The sequence below is a fragment of the Ambystoma mexicanum genome, chromosome 5p (genome assembly GCF_040938575.1).
Source record: "Ambystoma mexicanum isolate Mex_15411 chromosome 5p, UKY_AmexF1_1, whole genome shotgun sequence".
NCBI classification, from domain to species: domain Eukaryota; kingdom Metazoa; phylum Chordata; class Amphibia; order Caudata; family Ambystomatidae; genus Ambystoma; species Ambystoma mexicanum.
The window spans coordinates 584,950,489-584,974,866 of record NC_090930.1 but is presented as its reverse complement, the minus strand read 5'-3'; positions in this window follow the sequence as shown (position 1 = coordinate 584,974,866).

Below are 24,378 nucleotides of genomic sequence, written 5' to 3'. Positions count from 1 at the left end.
AAAATGCTTTTAATTCCCTTTCAGAGGTTCAGGGTGAGTGATATCTAGTTAATATTAGCTCAGGCTCACTCTTGCAATGATTCAGGGATAGTTTTTATGAGGCAAACGATTTTCTGGCAAATGGAAGGCAAGCAGCAGCTGATTTTACATGTGGAGAAATTTGCAAATCGCGGCAAAATTCACGGATGCGCCGAGCGCTATTACAGAGGAACCACAAGGAATATCCCTATCGTTTTGGGGTCATAGGAAAGCCTAGGATCTCAGCTTCAAAATGAAAGTTACTGCAAGTCTCTAGCACAGACGGTTGCGGAGATATGAGCGATTTTGTGAAGGTCGTTTTTCAGATTTGAAATTTTAAAAGCTCAAAAAGACAAGTGCAGCTTGCAACTAGAAACTGACAAGTGACAGATTTGGAGGCAGTTCTACTTAGATTAAATAGATTGAATTATATTATTTTAACTAAGAGATTGGTTCTGCACAGTTTTCTAGGTACTCACACTATATTCTTGAGTGAAATGGGCCACGCCACGGATCTGGTCAGATTTTAGACTCGCCTCTGGTCTCTGCACTTCACAGTGATCTGGGTCAGCTCTCTCTGGTTCTGCTAACAGGTCAGCTCTACTCTGCTTCTGGTCTGGCCTGATGGATTTGAAGTCTCTATGTTGCTCTCTGAAGGTTGATGGAGGTAAGTATGGGTTTTTCCGGCAGAGCGTCCCGCTGCAGATGGAATTGAAGGTCCCTATCTGTCCTGTCTGTCTGCTTTTATGTGTTTAGAATGTGGGTGTGTTCTAGCATCACTGACCCTACCTCTCTCTCAGCTTCTAATTGGTCAAACTTCCATTTATCATTTGATTGGGGAATGAACTGTGAGTCAGAGGGATGTCATTTTATGGCTTGCAGATAGGACACTCCTCTGTCAGATTGCACACATTCTATATTTGATAATAAAAGACATATTTCAGAGTTACACAGTTGTTTGAAATTACATATACATGGTGTGGCTGAATTTAGCCATGTCTCTGTCCAAATCTGCTGTTTCTAAGAGCTTGCATTCAGAAATGGCACATAATTGACTTTTTAACTGATTTTTCAATTTCTGACATTGACCCAACTTTACATACATGTGTGCAGGGAGTATGGACATTAACTGATGAAGTTTCAGACTTTTAACATGCATACATTTAGAGTAATATCCACTTTTCCGCTAAAACCCCCCTGAACACGCCACCGGTTCTAAAAACCTCTTAAACTGTGGGCAGAAAAATCACAAGAATGATGGTATCATTTATAAAATTTTCACATGTCCGCTCTATGAGTTATTCATCTTTTTAGAGTTATGTTCTGGCTCCAAAGGGGTGTGGTTTCCTCTCAGCACAAGGTAGAAATACTGGTTTTTCCAGTTCTGCCAAGCCAGCTTGCTCTCACAGGCAGTGCCCCTCCCCTTTCCTCAGGAGGAAGACACTTTTTACGACCATTTACGACTCCTGCCAATAAAACCTTTGCCTGAGCCAGGACAGGGCTTTGTTCACTTTCCTGCAGAGCACAGGTAATTCAATTATCAGATAGATGGCATATCCTTAGTGTGAGCAGCAAAAGGGCAGCTAGGCCTGGGAACACAGCTGTGACTCAAGTTTCACTCCTGATGGGGGTAGTTGCCAGGCAGAATTCAGTTCCTTAAGCCAGGTTTCAGATAAAATGTCACTTTTTGTTCCCCAGTTCCTGCATTCAAATAAAACTAAACATTTTTACATATGCAGCTAGAATGCTGATTCTAAGTGCAAAACTATGACATTTCAACAGTTACAAAGGCATGTGACACCAAACATAGGTCACTCAGTTAATCTAAACATTTTCGATTTTAGTGTCTTTAAATCCAGTGCAACTTAAACTGCTGACTTCATAGCCCAGCCAGTCTTGTTATAAACCTTGTCTTATGATCTTCATTTCCCAGATTTTGTAGGCACACAAAACTCCATTCTGCCAAATGTCTGCTGGTGTTCAGTAAATATTTTGCACATATTGCAATGTTTGAAAATAGGCATTTTGACTTGCCTTCAGGGAAACACAGAGTGGTTTTTAAAACGCCGGCTTTTGGATAGTGGTGAGTACTGGTACTGCACCCATTTTTGGGATTTAAGAAATGAATTCCTCACAATTCTAGGTTGCATTTGGCAATCATCATTGCCATTCCCAATGGTTTCAGACTACTGTGCGGGTAGTCCAATGGTGGTTTTAAAGCGCTTTGAAGCTAACCGGCGCTACTGTTTTTCCTTTGGCAACCCATTTCCCTCATGGCAACCCGGCCTTTCATTCTCGCACTGGTGGGTGGCAAGTGAGGCAACCATTTTAGTGTGCGCACAAACTGCGCAGCTTTCCTGGATTTCGGCGCACATGTGGGTTTTCCGCCATCTTGAATTTTCTAAGCCCACAGCACCAAATGTTGTGGCATGATAGCTTAAACGTGGGTCAGGACACCCAACAAACCCCCCCCACGTGACTGCCCCTTGAATTTGAGTCGATGGGGAGTCGCGTGCACAAGGGTTTTGACCCACGCACCGGTCTGTCCGCATAATCTTCTTCCTCTTCTGTAGATGGCACAGTTCAGCATCTTTTCCTCCATCCGGTACTGATCGATGGGTTCGCCTCGCCGGTCCTGATGGGAATATTGGGCGGTCCACTGGGCCCATTGGATCTTCGTTCCCGGTCTCCGGATCGCCCTCCTTGGCCCGTCTTCAGGTTTTCTTTCTCCTAGGACGACAAAGGAAGAGCGGCAATACCTACTCATAGACGTTTTTCCACCACTGTTGAAATAGTGGGGCAGCATATGCATTTCATCATAACGAAACATTACATTCTTATTTTAATAAAAACAGTATGACTAAGAGACAGTTTCATACAAATCACAGTATGTTAGAGACTAGATGTGGTATGTTTTATGATTGGAACTGAATTAGTCTGATACAGTACCCGCTAGGATTCCAGAGGATTCCTCCAGTTGTTGCAGAGTGTGCCTGGGATGGCAACACTTCAACTGGTTTATGTGTACCCACTTGTCTTCCCCCGCTGCCAAAGGACCTTTGGGGATGTGGATTTTGTAGGCCACCGATGAGATCTTGTCGATGATCTCAAAGGGTCCTTTCCATGTAGGCAAAAATTTGCGCTGCTTGGCCTGGTTCCTTTGGAAGTTGTAGAGATAGACCCGGTCCCCCACCTGATATTCCTTCCTGGAAGTTTTCAGGTCATAATGGGTCTTCATGCTATCAGCTGATCTTTCCAGATTCCGCTGAGCATAAGCAAAAGCATGTTGGAGGTGTTTCCTTAAATTCTCTACATACTCATGAGTAGTGGAGGCATTTATCAGTGTCTGCTCTTGGGTCCTGTAGAGCAAATGCTGAGGAAGCACCATCTTGCGCCCAGTCATCAACTCAAATGGTGACATTTTGGTTGCAGATGAAGGGGTAGATCTGATAGCCATTAGGACCAGAGGTAATCGGATATCCCAACTCGGCCCAGAATCTGCCACAAACTTCTTTAATATGCTCACAATTGTCCGGTTATATCTCTTTACTGCCCCAGAAGAAGCTGGTCGATAAGCAATATGCAGCTTTCTCTTGACCCCCAGTATCTCCCACATCTTTGTCATTACTTCACTGGTGAAGTGGCTACCTCTGTCTGACTCAATCCTTTGAGGTAGGCCAAAACGGGAAAAGATGTGGTTGATCATCAAGGCAGCTGCCGTTTCTGCCTTGCAGTTTGGGGCTGGGAGACATTCCACACACTTGGTAAACAAGCATGTCACAGTCAACATGTACTTATTCCCCCTAGCCGAGCGAATCACAGGGCCTACAAAGTCGATTTGTAAATCTGACCATGGCAGTGTCATCCCCCTCTTTTGTAAAGGCGCCCGGTGTGTGAGGGATGTCGGCTGAAATTGTGCACACACAAGACAACCCTTCAAATATTGGTTGAGGTCCTGGCCCATGTGTGGCCAGTATGCAACCTCTCTTAAGATTTCCAATGTTGTGTGAAACCCCCTATGACCGGCGGTGGCCGCATCATGGGCGTGACTTAACATCAGGCTTCGGAATGAGGTAGGAACCACCCACTGGTCGTGGCCAGCTTTGGATTTCCTTACCAACAAACCGTCTTGGATCCGGAACATTTTTGGACATTTCATCAACACTCTTAGGTCCTCTTTCCCAATGTAATCGGTATCCGTCAGGGGAAAGTTCTCAGGGTCCTCAAGGTGCTGGTAAAATTTACCAATAATTGGATCCCCCTTCTGAGCAGTAATCAAATCAGCATCAGGGGTCTCCTTACTCCATTGTGCAATTGAAAGGTCGTTGTAAGCATTTGTCTGGGACCTAGTGATGGCAGTGACCTGGATTTCCCCCAACAGGGACTCAATCTCAATTAGATCCCCTTGGATGGCCCCGGTTTTGGCCAGCTGATCAGCTAAGTCATTTCCAGTTTTGTCTGGTCCCTCTACTTTGGAATGACCCTTGATCTTTTTCCAATAGATGGTCATCTCATTCGAGGTGACCAGATCATCAATGTTTTGGATCAACTTCCCATGTTTCAAGGGTTTGTTGTTAGCACATAACATGCCTCTGGTTTTCCAATTAACCAGGTGCTCCACGAACCCGTTCCGTACATAATCCGAATCTGTGATTATGACCAGTTCGTGGAGTTGATGCTGGACAGCAGTGAGGATGGCCTGATGCACAGCCATCAATTCTGCCACCTGACTACTTCGGGGACCAATTTTGTATCCAGCGGAGGGTTCTGGGGACTCATTCACCCATGCATTCCCTACGCCGGCCACTAGTTCTTTCTCCCCGTCGTTGTCAACATGGTAAGAGCATCCATCCACATACACAGTGGGCATTCCCTCACACTTGTCTTCTTCAAAGACTTTGTGGGGGGAATTAAGGTATTCCTCCATGTTGTCCTTTATTTTTAGACTTTCGTCCTCGAGACAGTTTTCTCTGGCACAATCATGCAAGTCAGCCAGACCTTGCGCGAGGGGACTCTTCTTGTTTTGGCCATATCTGACCTCCACAGGAAAGCCTTGCATTGACAGAATCCAGGAAGTAATTCGGGAATTACTCACATTTCCGGCCCGGATTCTGTCACTTTGGAGATATTGCAGAGGCTGGTGTGGAGTCTCCACTATGATGTGTTCCCCCTGGATAAACGGGCGGTAATTCTTCAATGCCCACACCGTTGCCAGGAGTGCCTTCTCACAATCGTTGAATTTTTCCTCCACAGAGGATAAAGTTTTGCTCGCATAGGAGATTACTTTATTGACCTTGTCATGCTTTTGATATAATACTGCCGTCAAGCACGTATTAGAGAACCCTGTCTCCAGGAAGAACTCCTTGTTTCTGACCGGGTAAGCTAGGCAAGGCGCTTGTGAGAGGCTTCTTTTGAGTTGTTTTACTGCCTCGGCTTGTTCTGGACCCCATTCCCACTTGACCCCCCCCTTCAGGAGATGAATCAGGGGTCTGGTGATCTCTGCGTAGCCCTCAATGAACTTTCTGCTGTAATTAGTCAGTCCAAGGAGGCTCCTTAGTTCCCGCAGAGTTGTGGGGTCTTTCAGTTTCTGAAGTGCTTCCACTTTCTTTTCCTGGGGACAAAGACCCTGAGGAGTAATCTCATGCCCCAAGAAGTTAACACGGGTTTTACACCACTGTGCTTTCTGAAAGGAAAGTTTTGCTCCGGCGGCCCTCAACTGTGTCAGAACATAACGGATCTCCGCTATGTGTTCCTCAACAGTTGAGCTTTTGATGAGGACATCATCTACATAAGCCAGGTTACCCCTTCACCCAAGTCGGGCATGGCCTTGTGTAGAAAAATGTTGAATTCATTGCCGGAGTTGAGGTATCCGAAGGGAGTCCGGGTCCATGTGTACTGCTGGCCCCCAAAGGTAAAAGCCAGCTTGTATTGGTCCTCCCTACTGACAGGCACGGTCCAGTATCCATTGGTCAGGTCTATTGCAGTGAATACCTGTGACCCCTGAATCTGGGCCAGACCTTGGTCAATGTAGGGCAGAGGCCATCGGGAAGTATGGACCCGTTTGTTGAGCTCCCTAAGGTCGGCGCAGAGTCTCCACTGGCCGTTTGGCTTCAATATTCCCAGCACCGGATTATTGAAGGTGCTGTGGACTGGACGGATTATTCCCCGGGACTCAAGGTTCTTAATTATTTCAGTGAGGGACTCCATTGATGCGAGAGGCAAGCGATATTGCTTCACAAACACAGGAGTCATGCCAGGGTCCGTGGGGATTGTTGTTGTGTGGATGTCGGTGCGACCACAGTCATATGAGTCTACCGCAAAGAGATCTTGGAAATCCAAGAAAACTTGTTTCAACTTTTGCTTTTGTTCCAGAGTCACACAGGCATCAGCTAGGTTGACTCTCTCTTCCACCATCTGCCTGAAGCCTGGAAAGACTTCTGGTTTGGCTATCTCCGCGGCCTCCTCCAGCTGGGTGGAGAAGTCCCTGGTCAGAGTGCTGATTTGGACCGGAGGCTTCAGGTGGGCAAGGCAGCCTTCATGAACCTGGAAAATCACCTCATCCCTCCTGAATTCACAAGTCACATCTTCCTTACCATAAGGGCAGGAAGTGTACACCAGGAAGTTCCCCCCATGCCGGGTAAAAATCCTGTCTGGTGTTGTATTGTCCTCACTGTCACTGTAAAACAGTCCTTGGGGATTGGTCCTAACAGTTCATTTACTAAGTCGATGGAAAAATGTCGGTCATCAACCGCCATTCCAATAATGGTGCCTGCGGCTAGAGTAATACTCTTTAAGTCGCTGTTATCCACCTCTATTAGAATGGTGTCATGTTCTATGTTGACTAATGGATTTGGGTTTACCCCCAACCCTTGCTGTTGGAGAGAAGCGTTTAGATGTATGTAAGCATCAGGGTTTTTCAAATGTTGTCCTCTTTTAACTTTCACTTCCAGGGAGAATTGTCGGGTCCTTTCTGGGATGGTGACCTCCTCTTTAATCTGGATTTCAACTGCATAAGGTAGCAATTGAGCTGACCTAAATGCTTTTTCTGGATCATCAAAGCCCATGGGATTATCCGCTAATCGGGACCAAGCTTTGAAGTTTATTAGGTCCAAACTAATGGCAAAGCGATTGAGAATGTCACTGCCTAAGTAAAAGGCGGCAGGGACGTCTCGCACGACCCAACAATTGTGGACTATGCTCTTGTTGCAAATGGAGATTTTGAGCATACACCTGCTTGGCAGGAGATGTTTGGAATTAGGTGCTTCCAGGTCCATTTCCCATTTGTCTATCAGTTTGAAGGTGGGAATGGCTGGATCTTTTGGGAGTTGGCGGAACATGGCTTCGCTGATGAAGCTCTTCCCGTTGTTCACACACACTCGAGCGAGAACAGAGTCCTTCCCATCATTTAACTGAACAGGGATGAACAACTGCTCTCCAATTTGCTGAATATTAGCCAGGCTCTGAGCTGATTTCACATCTTTCTGGACTATAGGAGTGGGAGTTTCAGATTGTGGATTGGTATAGAATTTCAGAGTGTTTCCTTCCAGCGTGGAATACCACTTTAGACTGGAAGGAAGGTTGATTTTCAGAAATAGAGAGGACCCCCCATCACCAGTCTGTTGTCCTACTGCTATTACTGTCACGTCTGGAATCTGGTTGTTCTGGAAGTGAAATTCTACTTGGTCAGATTTTTGTTCAACCATGTGGCAGGTGCCGTTTAAACTAACATGGTTGACACTCTGTTTTAATTTTATTGGTCGGCTAGTCTGGGTCCAGAGGACCTTGTTTACGCAATCTATTAGGGGTGACAACCTTCTCAGGAGGTCATTCCCTAGTAAACAAGGGGTGCCCTCTGGGGTCACGACTATGACCGGGTGCTTCAACTTATGTCGCCCAATTTTTATGTCCAAATCTGCGGTCCCCTCAACGGGAATTTCCTTCCCGTCAAAGTTCTGCAGTTGTCCAGGAAGAGAGGTGAGAGGAATTTGGTAATTCTCTCCCCTTCCTGCATTCAGTTCGTCAAAGGCCCTTCTGGACAGAAGGGTAGCTTGAGATCCAGTGTCCACCAGTGCCGAGATTGTACCCTGCCCCTGTACTTGTACCGGGGCATAATATCTTCCCTCCTTCTCCTCAAGGGGGCACAGATAATGTACATTTTTGGACAACTGGTGGGCTAATTTTCTGGTTTTGGACATTGCTAGCGAAGAGATTTGGGCAGAATTCTGTGGAGAGCCTTGGGAATCTGAAAGAAAAAGTTGGCAACTGGAGATCAGAGCCCTTGTGGGTTCCCCTGGCTCCGGTTCTGGGCCGCCCCCCCCTTTTTGGAGGCAGTCCCCAGGATGGGTTTGAACCAGGGGATTTTCTTGCTGTTGGTTCTGGGATGAGATGGTGGGCGGCGGTAGCTCAGTCTCCACATCTCCCCAGTCTGGATTTGCATCCCTAGGGACCCATTTTTCTTTGGGAGGAGTTCCCCCCTCTCTGAAGGAGAAGATCCTTTTCCCAGGATTCTCTGAGGATCCCTCTCCCTCAAATTGGAAGATCTGTACCTCCTCCTCAAACTGAGTCTGTTTGGGTCTTTTGTTTCTCCTACCCCCCCTCTGCTCCTTAGGAGGCAGACTTTCAGGGGCAAGAGATTTTGTTTCCGGTTCCTGGGTTTCCATGGGCTGTTTACAAGTGAGGAAGGAAGCTTCCTCCAAGGCTTTACACCCCCCTTCCCCTTGTGCCTCCTCCCTGGGAACCGGTGAGTTATCGGGGTGCTGCCCCCGTCATTGTTCTGGAGCACCAGGTCCAGAGTTGGGTGCGTACTGCGCCGGCACGCCCATCTGAGGGTTCTGCTGAGCCCTCAGTATGTGACCCAGATCCCGCGCCATGTTTTGAACCTGGCGCTCTAACTGGGAAACCCGCTCAGGCTGATACGGGGCCCTGTTTTCCCCCCTGGGCTGATCCCGGGAAGGGTAGCTGTCCCTCCTCTGGTAATACCCCGGGTTGGGAAGATTTAGGTACCCCTCCACCCTTGGCCTCCCCTCTCCCGGATTCAGTGGTCTGGGCTCAGGGAATTGGGGAAAGAAGGATGGATGGTTTTGGGGCTGAAAGTCGGGTGGATATCTGGGGAAAAAGTTCTGCCCAGGGTTTGGTAAATTTCTGCCCTCCTGTGGGAAGTTTGGAGGGAAGTTCCCTGGGTTAGGTGCTTGGCTGGATCCCCCCCCTTGGGCTGGAGGAGTCCACACATAACCCAGGATGGGTCGATTTCCCTTGTAACGGGGACTTACATAATCAGGAGAGCGAGGGACCCCATTTGTGGGGCTGCCTCCTTGGCTCCCTGTCTGTGACTGGCCGAGGACCTTCTGGGCCTAGCATTATTAGGTGCAGGTAGGTTTTTAGGCCCCCCCATCTCCAAATCTAAAACGGGGGTGACCTTTACCTCTGCCACCTTGGCAGCAGCAGGGATGCTGTTGGCTTTGGCGTTTTTCTGGGCATTACTTTTGCTATCTATCGGTTTCTGCACCTCATAGATCCGGGTAGCCTGTTCAATGACCCAGTCTAAAGATCTTTTCTCGTGAAAATCCCTCACGAGCTGGGTCATGATATATTTGGGCAAGGCATGGAAAAACGTATTAATAAATTCCCTGCTATCCGTGCGCACCCTTCTTGTGGTCTGTGCAAAAGCACGCTTTAACTCCTGCACAAATTCTTGTGGGGCCTGATCCTCCCCACATTGCAAATTGTAGGCTGCCTTGCGAGCCTCTTGAGGATTTCTGTGAACAGAAAAATGTTTCAAGATGGCCGCCTTATAGGTGGACCATCTTAAATGATTTTGGTCCTCCAGCCCCGCAAAGAAACTGGAGTATTCCGGGGAGAAGGTCCACTTTACATATTGAATACAGCTTTGGCTGTCCTTCAAATGGAAAGTCTCCATCATTTGTTCAAACAACTCTAAGTGCTCCCAAACAGAATACTTAGCGTTCTTATGGTAAGGCGTGATGACGCTCCTGATCGCCTTAATCTGCTTTAAGGGGTCCTTAAGCAAGGCCCTTTTTGCCTTATTGGCCTTTTTGGTTCGGGTAACCCTTGTCCATTCTTCCTCGGACTCAGAGGCACTGCTCCCAGAGGTTCCCGTCTGTTCTTCCAGGTTTTCCCGGATTCTGCGAGCCTGGGAATGGCTGGCAGAATGTGGGGACCTGGTCTCCTGTGTCCTGCGCAGTTCAGAGGAGTCTTCAGATTCCTCCTTGCTGCCAGGATTTGATGGGTACCCCCTCCACTGACCTAACTGGGCAGAGGTTTTCAGGATGCCCTTAATGGGCCTACTCTCCTGGGGTTCCCCCTTGAACTGTACTGTACTTGGGTGCCCATACCCGGATGCCCACCCCTCCATTCCTGGGTGGTACTGGCCTATGAGCCCCATACTCTTAGCTGGATAGTAATCTGCCATCCCTGTGGCCCTGTGCTCATGTGCGCCAGGGAACATGGGGGTGGCAGAGTCCAGGGACTGAGAGGTATGAGGGCCTCTGGTACTAGGGCTCCTGAGGTTATGCTCCGGAGTTTCCCTTTCCCAGCGAACCTCATCTCTATCCGCCCCTGCTCCCTGTTGCAATGCAAGAGCCTGCATTTGTGCCTTCAGTTCCTCAGTTAAGGCCTTACTGGACTCTATCAGTCTCTCCTGCATCGCTACCTGTTGTTGGAGCCTATCATTGTGTTCACAGAGGGCCTCGTTTTCCCTCTGTGCTTCCTGGTTGGTCCTGGAGAACTGGGCCAGTCTTTGCTGCAGGAGGGTTACCTCCTGAGCTGTGTCCCTATTGGCCTGCTCCTTTCTTGCTAGAGCATCTTCCACCCTTCTGGTGTGCTCTACCAAGTTCTGGTTTTCTTTTTGGAGATCACCCAGCCCCTGGAGGGCCAGGTGATTTTCTTCCATTTTTCTTTTTAAATGGCAGACTTCCTGGCCTATGGCGTCTCTTTCCTGACTAAGAGCCTGCATTTGTGCCGCCAGGTCGTCCCTCTGCCTTTGAAGGGCACCAGCTTTCTGGTGTTCTTCATCAAACTCTGCCTGGGTATCCAGGTCTTTCAAAATCAGCTTGTTGCTCTCTACCTTCACTCTATCTAGATGACTTTGCAGGGTGGCTAGCTGCTCCGTGCATGCCCTGTTAAAGTCTAATTGTTGCTCCAGCTTTTTCTGGCTCTGCAGTAAGGAGTCCAAACTGTCTTGGTGCTCCTTCTGCAGGGCCAGAAATCTGGTATCCTGGTCAGCCTTTTCCTGTTGCAGTATATCCATATCCTCCTTTATTTTAGTGATGTACCGTCTGCTGTCATTTTCTGACTCCTGGCTCCTCTGCAGCCTCTGCTCAGAAGAGTCCAGATCAGATTGGGCCTTCTGTAATGCCATCTGTTGCCTATTTGCCAGATTTTGGCTTTCAGCACATCTATCCTGCATGTCTCCCACGTATAGGTACAGGTATGCTGCTATCCTGGCAATCTTATTGTGTTCCTCTTTGGCTTTAGGAGCCATATATAGTTCACTCAGGGCCACATGTAATGGACCCTGATCTCTCCATAAGTCTGACCCTGTTTCAGTGACCTGTCGCGTGATGGCCTGCAACCAGGCATCCTGGCCCTGCTCAACCCATTCACCTCTCACAAATAGTTTATGTAAGAAGTGCTCTCTGGCTATTTTCATATCTACCAAGGTCGTCATTCTAGAGATTGGTCTCTGTCCTGACTTACAGAAGTTAGTATTTTATTTTTGCAGAACAGAACTTTTCTTGGAGTGTCCCTTTTGAGGAATGCTTCACAGCGTAATGCAGCGTGGTGATCCGACCGGATGTATGTATCCCGTCAGTTAGCACACTGTATTAAGCTGCACAAGTGGTAAATCTAACCCAACGTCTCGGCTCGAGCCCCCAATTTGTAAGAGGATTCAATTCAACACTACAGCTAAGTCAACGCCTAGTCTATAATACTGAATGAAAACCCTTATTGATATATCTTTATGTCCAGTTCATGCGTTCTGGATGACTACCCCTATATAACACCCCTCTCTTGGAATCCCCCTGACCCCACTGAGCCAAGAAGTAGTTCTGTTTTGCAAGTTAAAAGGTTTATTTGATAATTTAAACAAGAGATGTATATATCACACCTTATAATAAATTAATAATTGAATAGCACACTTAATCTGATATGATAAAGATTAACAACGGAGAATCTGGCACTAACGCACTTCTCTATAATCAATAAGGAGTTGACATGAAATGGATAAGGTAGCACACAGGTGAATAGGAACAAAAGAAGAAGGTGGTACAAAATGCTTTATAGAGTTCAAATGGATGCAAGGTTGAATGAATGAAATGCAGTATAGAAATACTCAATATGATTTCAACAAAACAATGTAATCACTTTTCTCTGGCAATCCCCTCCCCCCCTTGATGCAAGGCAAGGAAATGGAAGGAAAACACACAGTTCTCAGAAATGCAATCAAATGTGATTCAGTTCACCCCAGCAAGCTTAGACTACAGAAGTTTGAAAACACAGGCCCAAATTGCTTTGATATGTGCTGGCAATGAATTAAAAAATATGCTAAAAATGCTTTTAATTCCCTTTCAGAGGTTCAGGGTGAGTGATATCTAGTTAATATTAGCTCAGGCTCACTCTTGCAATGATTCAGGGATAGTTTTTATGAGGCAAACGATTTTCTGGCAAATGGAAGGCAAGCAGCAGCTGATTTTACATGTGGAGAAGCTTGCAAATCGCGGCAAAATTCGCGGATGCGCCGAGCGCTATTACAGAGGAACCACAAGGACTATCTCTATCATTTTGGGGTCCTAGGAAAGCCTAGGATCTCAGCTTCAAAATGAAAGTTACTGCAAGTCTCTAGCGCAAACGGTTGCGGAGATATGAGCGATTTTGTGAAGGTCGTTTTTCAGATTTGAAATTTTAAAAGCTCAAAAAGACAAGTGCAGCTTGCAACTAGAAAATGACAAGTGACAGATTTGGAGGCAGTTCTACTTAGATTAAATAGATTGAATTATATTATTTTAACTAAGAGATTGGTTCTGCACAGTTTTCTAGGTACTCACACTATATTCTTGAGTGAAATGGGCCACGCCACGGATCTGGTCAGATTTTAGACTCACCTCTGGTCTCTGCACTTCACAGTGATCTGGGTCAGCTCTCTCTGGTTCTGCTAACGGGTCAGCTCTACTCTGCTTCTGGTCTGGCCTGATGGATTTGAAGTCTCTATGTTGCTCTCTGAAGGTTGATGGAGGTAAGTATGGGTTTTTCCGGCAGAGCGTCCCGCTGCAGATGGAATTGAAGGTCCCTATCTGTCCTGTCTGTCTGCTTTTATGTGTTTAGAATGTGGGTGTGTTCTAGCATCACTGACCCTACCTCTCTCTCAGCTTCTAATTGGTCAAACTTCCATTTATCATTTGATTGGGGAATGAACTGTGAGTCAGAGGGATGTCATTTTATGGCTTGCAGATAGGACACTCCTCTGTCAGATTGCACACATTCTATATTTGATAATAAAAGACATATTTCAGAGTTACACAGTTGTTTGAAATTACATATACATGGTGTGGCTGAATTTAGCCATGTCTCTGTCCAAATCTGCTGTTTCTAAGAGCTTGCATTCAGAAATGGCACATAATTGACTTTTTAACTGATTTTTCAATTTCTGACATTGACCCAACTTTACATACATGTGTGCAGGGAGTATGGACATTAACTGATGAAGTTTCAGACTTTTAACATGCATACATTTAGAGTAATATCCACTTTTCCGCTAAAACCCCCCTGAACACGCCACCGGTTCTAAAAACCTCTTAAACTGTGGGCAGAAAAATCACAAGAATTATGGTATCATTTATAAAATTTTCACATGTCCGCTCTATGAGTTATTCATCTTTTTAGAGTTATGTTCTGGCTCCAAAGGGGTGTGGTTTCCTCTCAGCACAAGGTAGAAATACTGGTTTTTCCAGTTCTGCCAAGCCAGCTTGCTCTCACAGGCAGTGCCCCTCCCCTTTCCTCAGGAGGAAGACACTTTTTCCGACCATTTACGACTCCTGCCAATAAAACCTTTGCCTGAGCCAGGACAGGGCTTTGTTCACTTTCCTGCAGAGCACAGATAATTCAATTATCAGATAGATGGCATATCCTTAGTGTGAGCAGCAAAAGGGCAGCTAGGCCTGGGAACACAGCTGTGACTCAAGTTTCACTCCTGATGGGGGTAGTTGCCAGGCAGAATTCAGTTCCTTAAGCCAGGTTTCAGATAAAATGTCACTTTTTGTTCCCCAGTTCCTGCATTCAAATAAAACTAAACATTTTTACATATGCAGCTAGAATGCTGATTCTAAGTGCAAAACTATGACATTTCAACAGTTACAAAGGCATGTGACACCAAACATAGGTCACTCATTTAATCTAAACATTTTCGATTTTAGTGTCTTTAAATCCAGTGCAACTTAAACTGCTGACTTCATAGCCCAGCCAGTCTTGTTATAAACCTTGTCTTATGATCTTCATTTCCCAGATTTTGTAGGCACACAAAACTCCATTCTGCCAAATGTCTGCTGGTGTTCAGTAAATATTTTGCACATATTGCAATGTTTGAAAATAGGCATTTTGACTTGCCTTCAGGGAAACACAGAGTGGTTTTTAAAACGCCGGCTTTTGGATAGTGGTGAGTACTGGTACTGCACCCATTTTTGGGATTTAAGAAATGAATTCCTCACAATTCTAGGTTGCATTTGGCAATCAGCATTGCCATTCCCAATGGTTTCAGACTACTGTGCGGGTAGTCCAATGGTGGTTTTAAAGCGCTTTGAAGCTAACCGGCGCTACTGTTTTTCCTTTGGCAACCCATTTCCCTCATGGCAACCCGGCCTTTCATTCTCGCACTGGTGGGTGGCAAGTGAGGCAACCATTTTAGTGTGCGCACAAACTGCGCAGCTTTCCTGGATTTCGGCGCACATGTGGGTTTTCCGCCATCTTGAATTTTCTAAGCCCACAGCACCAAATGTTGTGGCATGATAGCTTAAACGTGGGTCAGGACACCCAACAATGGCCAGTCACAACCTGCATGAAGAGACACACACAGGGAACTTTTCAGCATTAATTATGTGTTTTGTGCCCTTTCTGCAGGAGATTGAGCCTACAGACCACCTTTGCCGGCAGACATGGCCCATTGTACGTCTGGCAGCTGAACACGTTCGGTGGTTCAGACATGCGCATGTGTGCACAAGCAGAGCCACAGGGATTGTGCTCATACATCCAACAGAAGCAGACGTCTTTCCAGGAACTCCAGGCAAGGTGAGCAGCACAAGGGGCACATACCACACCCAACCTTACACCGGGCCAGTTGCACATGCATGCTAAGTAGTGCCACTGGCGGTGAGCTTGGACAGATATTGGTGTTGAAGGCACAGTACAGCTAAGATGCATTGGTGTACTAATGGCAAGTTGCTTTCCGAGTTGTCATGGGCACACGCAGCGGCAGTCGCACATATCCTCCGGTCAACCATGCTCCATTAAGGCAGATGTATTAGCCCTGTAGTGTTCCGAGCCTGAAAAAGGAGCAGCGCACAGGGGCACCCAGCGAGGGACAGACTCGTGTTCAGTGCATATCATTTGCATGTTCCAATTGACACATCCACTAGCTATTTTATTTTGGGTATGGCGGGACACGACTTGTACTGAAGTCGTACCTCCCTATATGCATCTAGCTCCTTACCCAGGGGCCATTGCATGATGTGTGAATCTTGACACATTGGTCTTCCATTTGCCACGCACCCAAGTGTGCCTGACTTAATGCATTGACAGTATATGAACCATCACGGGAGGAATCTTACGTATGGGTACAAAGCAGCAGACAAGAGTTTTTGTTTGTGGAGGAGTTACTTATTTTGGGGCATGTATGGTGGTGTGGGTGTGTGTTATAGACACATACAGATTAGTAACTCTGACTCTCTTTGCAGCATTGAACTTATCCTGTTACCGGACCTGAGAGTGCGCAGGCAGGAGGCCAGCACTCACCCCAGAGATAAGTCTCTCTTTGACTTCCATTTGACTCATTTGGTACAATGTGCATGATGGACACGTTTTGTCTGATTGAGTGTGTGTTAATGTGAATAGTATATTTTTGTATTTTACCTACTTTCCCTTGACAATCCGACTCCCCTCTCCTGCCCCTCTTTCCAGTTATGAAGAATACCAATTCCTGTCCAGACAACATATCCCTGACCCTCCTTCCCCACCGGGGTCTCAGAGGCCTGTGTAAGTTTGACCTTGCAGGGACCCAGATCACAGTGGGGGTGGTTGGTTCGTGCCAGTCCTGCGCCTGTACACCAGAGCTGTGACACTACACATCAGTTGGTGCTGCATCATTGTATATTATGTACCAAACATGGTACACATCCTGTTGTGGCATTGTTTAACTGTGCTACCTTGGTTGTTCCATCATAGTGCTTGTACTTGTGCTTTGTGATTTACTGCTACTTCAAGTCATCTACTGGAGACTCTTCAGGTGTTTTTGGCTGCCTACAGGCTTTTTGCCTGGCTTGTGTGTTTGGCTCCTTTGAGTTCTCTTCAATTTGGTATTTTTGCCAGTGAAGGTGGCCTCTGAGGGTGCTGGACACTATTTAGACGCAAGGTGGAAGATGGAGACAAAGGGGTAGGGTGATCCTGTGAGCAGGTAGACTTCAAGGAAGAAGGCTACATACCCCAGGCACAGTTGTTCAGTAGGTCATGGTGATATGTGAATGAGGGAAGGTCTTTGGTTGTTGGACAGTTGTCTTGGCCTATAGTGTAATGGGCACCCTGATATTGTAAATGTGATGCCCTATGTACATGATGTGTTCTTCTGGTCAATGCCTGTTCCTGTGAAGTTTTTGCCTTTCAGGTGTGAGGGGATTGGTGTGATTTGACATACTGGGGTGTACACTTGGGGAATGTTCACATGTGATGTGTAGAGAGCACTGATGGTCACTTGATTGCACATGCATGTATTGAGTGCATGTCCCTACTGACACACACAGTCGCACTATGATCCACAACATGCACAGCCACCCTTCCATGTCCACATGTGCACACAGTTAGCCTTCTGGGGACCACTGTGTCCCTGCAGCACATGATCTATGACCATTTGTGGATCCTGTACATGCGTCAATTGTTTATTTATTTATTTTGTCATTTTCATCTGATGCTCAAGGTGATGCTCAAGGTGTGCCTCACACACATTGGCTGGTCACTGTGCTGTGTGCTGAGCAGTGTGTTGCAGGAGATGCACACAGCACACGGATTCAGGAGTATGTATTTTGAGGTGCCAAATATGCATGTGAACAGGCATTCATTGTTATGTTCATGCTACAACTGTTGGTATGCATTTGGGTATGACTTGCTTTGTGTGGGAGGTTGTTGGTCAGTCATTTCATTTGATTCCATGACAGGTATCATTGTCTGAAGCCACTTTCCATTTATCACATGTCTCTTTGTGTATTATTGTTACTGTGTTGGCCTTTTGCTATTGCTTGCCATGTCATGGTGTGGCAGACAAGGATGATGTGGTTTTGGAGAGTTTGGGTGACATGCCAGGGATTGTCATGGCCTGTTTTGCAGGGGTGTGTCATACACACCTTGCATGTGTTCATTTTGGTCACACAGGATTGGTTAGGTTTAAGTAGCTAGGGATGCATACAATGTAGCACTTCCATGGCAACATTCTCAGGGTGGTAAGGTTGTGACAGTTGACTGTCTCTTTGTCATCATCGATTGTCACCTAGTATGTGCCAGGCCCGTGTGCACTCCGCAGGGGTGGGAGTTTAGGTGAAAAATGTGGCCTCAAGCGGGGTCCAGGCTGCCTCGCCACGTGCCCTATCCCCACCCATGGGCAGCGCCGGTGTCTGTGGTTGAGGATGTGGGGGCACCACCAGGTCCACCGGTACGCCCTGCCGTGTTGCTACATTGTGCAGGACACATGCTGCCCCAATGATCCTGCACACTACTGGGGGTGCATAGAGTAGCTGCCCGCCAGAGCGGTCAATGGAGCGGAAGCGTGACTTGAGCACTCCAAATGTGCGCTCCACTATGCCCCTGGTTGCAATATGGGCAGCGTTGTATCTTACCTGGGGTGGTGTGGTGGGGTTCTGGATTGGCGTCATCATATGGTTGCTCAGAGGGTAGGCACTGTCCCCTGGAGGGGTGATAATGGTTGTGATTATTGGGGTTTGTGTATTTGTCTGTGTGTGACATGCATTCATGTGCACAGGCATTTGAACTCACATAGGAGCCATGTGTCGCCATGCTGCCCAGCTTACAGGGCCCGGCTCAGGGCGGACATTCTGTATATGAAACTGTCATGGGTGGAGCCAGGGTAGTTTGCATAGACAGAGGTGATGATTCCCTTTGCATCGCATACCAGCTGCACATTGATGGAATGCCAGTGCTTGCGGGTTCGATAGATGTGCTCAGTGGCCCTAGGTGGACGTAGGCCACATGGGTGCAATCTATGGCACCAAGCACTTTGGGGAAGTGTGGCACCCTGTAAAAATCCTGGACAACAGCCTGCCGTTCTGCGGGTGTTCTGGGCATGTATATGTGCCTGCGCACTGAGGGGTGCACAGTCATGATTGCCAAAACCTGGTGTAGGCAGCGTGACTGCGTGGCCTGTGAGACCCCCCCCCCACTATGGCAGTAGTCCGCTGAAATGACCCAGTGGCCAAAAAATGCAGGACATTGAGCACCTTCTCCAAGGGGCTCAATGCTTGGGAACTGAGGGTGGGGGATGTAAGTTCATCTTCCCACTCCCTGACCAGGTCTAGGATGATACGAGGTGGAAAACTATACCTGCCGTAGATCTGGTTGTCAGGCATCCCAAAAAGGCTAGTCTGGGGGAAAAAATGCGGGCCCTGGCTATTCTCCTCCTCCTGCAGTGTCCCACGATCAGTGCTGCGACAAATGGGGCATTCATCGTAGCTGTATATATGTGTTTGTTGTTTGCGTGCACTTTTATACTGTGTGCGGGGACGCTTACACCTGCCTTTCTGTGTCAGACGTGTTGACGCCTGTGCAAGTCTTTTAGCATGCGCATGTTTCCCGTATTCGAATTCATGAATACGAGTTGTTTGCGTGCATGTGGGCGTTCCGTGTATTTCCCTGCAGTACTTCCCCAGTTACGCCTTCTTTTTTCATGCGTTGTTCCCCATTCCGCGTGTTATGCCTTTTGTCCTGCCCCCTTTTTGGTGTGTGCGCCAACATTGTGTGCTTTCCCTGTGTGGGTCGCGCACAGCGTTCGGGTTGTTGCAATGACGTGTGCGCCCGTGTGCGCCACGCACGGATTTGGCGCACAACCCGTGGAAAACACGCGCAGGCCCTTCCTTGAATCGCATGCGTGCACATGCGCTTGCTTTTTCATGCTTGCCCCACCTTGCACCAGCTTGCGCTGAGATTTTCGGTGCACATTTGTTCCATGAATCGGTCCCTTAGTTAGTGCAGAAGGTATTAGTTATGTTCAGGCAACTCTTCTTGAAGAATGATGCAGTGCTCCAAAATACACTGAAGATATTCTCCTTTAAGTATTAAATTACAAACCGTGTAGGAGAATCTTGAAGTACAACCCGTGTGCCTCTTGTGGCAAATAGTTGGAGCATAGACTGTCGCCGTTGCTAACCGCTTTACCACAACCGCAGGAACTGACAGATGAAGCCAACTACCTGAGTGGCGGCCCAAACAACAAGTGCCATCAATTTTCAGTAAAAAGTACCTATAACATACCTCTGGCCACAGGCATAGCTATCCACACACATCAGTATACAGCAAGGACTATGACAAAATGCGGTCATGCTGTTCACATAAATATCCACCTACTAATACCAGAATACGCCTAAACACTTTTGACATCACAATGCAGCGCAGACCTATGACAAATCTGGGCATGCTGAACACATAGCGAGTTTCTAGCACTCACACCATCTCCAGACTCCTCTCAGCACCCATCCACTTGCCTGAAGGCATAGGTTGCTTCTCTAACAGAGCCTCACCAGCCCTGCTAAGCCTATTTTGACCAAATGCAAACACGCATCCCAATCGTACTCCTTGATCTCCAAAACTCTGGACTTCTGTCCTCTGAGGGCATTCCTACTAAAAGCACAATGAGACTATAATAATGGTAGAAGGGTGCTATACAAATGATAAGAACAATACAATACAATACAGTTTGTTGGAACGTTCTTAATAATCAGGATGCAATATAGTAAACGATTCTGACACTTTAAATAACTGAATATAGTGCCACATATTATTAGCACAGACAAAAATCACTTTGGTCCACCAGGGAGTCAGGCTCGCTGGTCCCAGTGGTTTGTGAGGGGACAGAGTGTGAGCTCAAAACACTTTGAAGCCCGGGCAGATATTCCCTGGGGTAATGACACAGGTTAAGCAAGTAGAGGGCGATGGAAAGAGCGCTTACCTTGTGCTACTGCCGGTGCTGCTCTGTGGCTCTTCACTACCTGTTCTTTGGTCCTATGCTGGTATACGATAAGTGAGCAACCACAGTTCCTTCATAGGCCTTATTGCCAGCCAGGCCCAGCAAACACCAGCATGGTCATTTGGGAAGGCTGCCACAGTCAATAAGCAAAGAGCTTATTTAGCGTCGGCCCCCTGTCCCTTCTTTTCTATGATTGTCTCTCTCTCAAACACAGAGAGGATAGCTCATCATAGAAAGTGGACTGGACTTCAGCTTTGAGTGAATATTGTGGGAGGTGGTTGGCCAAAGCTGAATAGCTGGATTTTTGCCAAATGTCCTCCACATATTCACTCAAAGACCAAACTGGGTACACCCATACTTCATATGGGTTTTTGTGTGGTTCACTTCTATTAGAATTGACTGTCTGGACCTGAGTGCTTTTCTTCATTTTTGATAGGCCGTTTCCAGTTGTTTGCATGCGCTACACAGGATTAGGCTTAATCACAATGTTTTTGTAACCATCTAACGCCAAGTCCCTATTCCTTGTAATGTGTCATCTTTATATGTAGCCCCTGCAAGATGGCACATGTAGTATAGGCATCCGTCAGAACACCATTGATATGTTCATCTAAAAGTATCTCAGGTTCAGGGAATCTAATATCTGAATTGCCTGGTCCAGGTTCAGATATAGCCACAAGGGATACCAAAGAGCATACAACTCAAGATATGTTTTACCTGTTTTATTGAGGACTTCAAAGGATTGGGTTAGAGGATGGTCTATAGAATGGTGGTGTAACACAGGAGGTACTGTTTATATGCAAACACTGCAACTGACTCGGTTCAACATTAAGTCTGTGCAAAATATAATGAAACCAGATGTTAAACGTCCTTCCTCAAGCTAAAACCTACTCTAAAGGACCAGAGGGCCAAAGTCCTTTCATAGTCTTAAAACAAAGAAACTTTCCTAGATGTTCACTATGGAACATGGTCATCCCAAATTTACAATTTTAGGGGTTTAAATTTCTCTGCACACTTATTTCATGAGGTTTGGATTTCACTCATGGATGAGGTCTTAATCCAGCCTGTGGCCTTTGGCTTGCATCCTGGATCATACTTTGTCTGGTGAAGTGTCATCATCCGGAAGGTCAAAACCTAGTCTTGTCACATCAGCACTTACAGATATACTTCCTACCTGATTGTGTACTTGGGGCTAGAATTTCTTTCATCACACCTCGTTCTGAACTAGCAATTATTCATTTATTTTGACTAGTGGCTTTCTTACTCAGCACCAGTGCCTGTACTATAACTTCAAGCTTGCCTACTCTCACACTTACAATAAGGGATTATAGGGAGTGCTTTTTTAATAGTCCTAAACCCAGGCTAACCGTCTTCTCCAGCTCTCCTCTTGTGTGATCCTAGCTTACATGAAGACATGGCTCAACCGCTGTAGTCTACTCCCCTGCTGACTATTGCATTCTGGCTGGCCGTCTTGGAATGGCTGCAGCATTGCACTTTCACCATCTTTCACTCGATTGCCTCTGTAGTCATAACTCTTTTTTTTAGAAACACCATCCCATCCCTCTCACAACCTGTCCGCTGCTATCTCCCTGTTTACTGTTGTTCATTGGGTAGTTAAAACAGCACAGTTTTTTAAAATCATGGATCCACTGTCGTATTTGCTTCATGCCCACTATTGGTTTCGGCATAATAGGCCCACATTTCTCTCCAAATGTACTGGCTGGCATTTTTGATTCCCAGCCAGTGGTGATTTTACTGAACTCCCCATCTTCATATGCAAAGGTAGGAGGCTGTTAGAGGCATGGATGGACCAGCTCATACGAGGTGGGTCTCTCTGTGAATGATGAAGGTGGATCCCCTGGCGACTACCCATCAGGAGATATGGTAATCCCTTCTGAACACCAAACAAGATGCATGGAATTGATTTCATGCAATAATTCCGCATTTTGACGGCTGGAAACAGAGTTTGGTCATGTTTATTTTGTGCAGCCTTCAAATGCGGAATTATCATGATTTTGGGTGGAGTTTCACCCACAAACCACCCTGAAAAGTAATCCCCAACACATACTCACCCTATAAATTGGTGGGACTCACCTCCCTGAACCAGTTTGCTCTTTCACTCTCCCTTCCCTGCCATATACATTCTTATCCAAAGCCCTGCAGACACACAAACACAAACAACCCACACACACACTTATACTTACTCACACCTCCCCTTCCCTTCCATGCTGCAAACACTCCCCCTCAACCCCCCACACAGACAAAATGCAAATAAAATGAAATTAAAACAAAAAGAAAGGGAGAGAGAAAAGAAAAATAGGTTCTGAATAGATACATGTGAAATTATTACAAAATTCAAAGAGCTCTATTACAATTCTTAGTTATATCTGCAAATAAATCTTCAGTCAAGGTAGACTATGGGCGGAACGAGCCTTGTTGCACTGATATGTTAGCTGATAGGAGTGAGTATTAGGAGGCTCACTGCTTACTCTTGTGTTTATTTGTCCGGCGATCCCCGGTTCCTCCATCCGCTGCAATAGTGAGCCAAACATAAAAGGACTGTTACTGGCCGCTGTCATGGAAATGCATGTGGACAAAAGCAAAAAAGTACTAACGAGAGCGAGAGCAGGGTCTCGATCGCTCCAAAAAGCAGTGCACCATTTTGAACTCCGTTATTGGCAACCACAACTATTGTCAGCTGCTTAATGTTGAAGAAGAAGCATACTGGCCATAAAAGAAAATGTTCCTGAATGATGATATTAGCGGCCAGATAATGATAAACAAACACATGCTGAGGCGAATGTACGTTGAGACGTAGGTCTAGTAAGTCAGAGTGCATACAAGTTTGAAAGTTATAAACATATTGTATAAAACATGTCACGGGTACAATGAGAAATGGAAATATATAAGTATGAGGAGTAAATAAACTTGGGAAATATAACAACAGCCTGCATGTATTGAATGCAGGGAGGGGAGTCACATGAAGAAATACCCAGGTATTTGTATTCAGCATAAAGCAAAGATTTGCATGTAGGTCCTTAACAGCTATGCAAAAATCTGGTGACACACAACCATCTAATCTAAGAAGATACTCAGTTCTGCATCCATATTGAGACCTTCCTCAATTGCTTTCAATTAAAAAATAAGCCTTGCATAGTTTCTTCTCATCTGTAGTGTTCGTTGATTGCATCTCAAATTCCTTTCACATGTCTTGATTCCTGCAAATCTTAGCTTCTCCAATTCTTCTCCTTCATGTTCTGAGTTCCAGTGTTGAGCCAGTGGAGCCAGTGGAGCCAGTGGATAGCAGAGATTGTTGGTTCTGATGGCATAGGCATGCTCCCTAATACGCCATCTAAGTTCTTGTTTGGTGCTCCCAATATGGGTCCCAATGATGGTTACAATTGGTTTGGAAAGTTGAAAACAATATATACAAATAATTTTTGTTATTGTATTATGGTGATCCATGAAGAAGAGAAGTATATTCTCCAAACACGTGTGGCTCTGGCGTGGTATATTTTTTGATTTCATGGCATGTATTGCCAACCATGCTTTGCTACTTAAATTGGTTGCACGAAGTATTCGTTCATGTGATTTGTATTTGTAGTGGCACATTAGAGACTAGTTACTTTTGGATTTGCTTAACTCATATTGAATGGCAGGTAAGCATTCCATACTGTTATCTAATCTCATGCAACACTATTTGACATTACCTTATAGCCTCAGTGCATTGATCGGGTGGGGATCTCCCACATCTATATTGTTTTTAACAAACACACTTATACTTACCTTCACCCCCACCCTTCCACTCTACAAAAATTCCACCACAACATGCACACAGATATACAAACACTTAACTCAAACACCTGCAATTTACATCTTGTGACCCAGCCCCATCT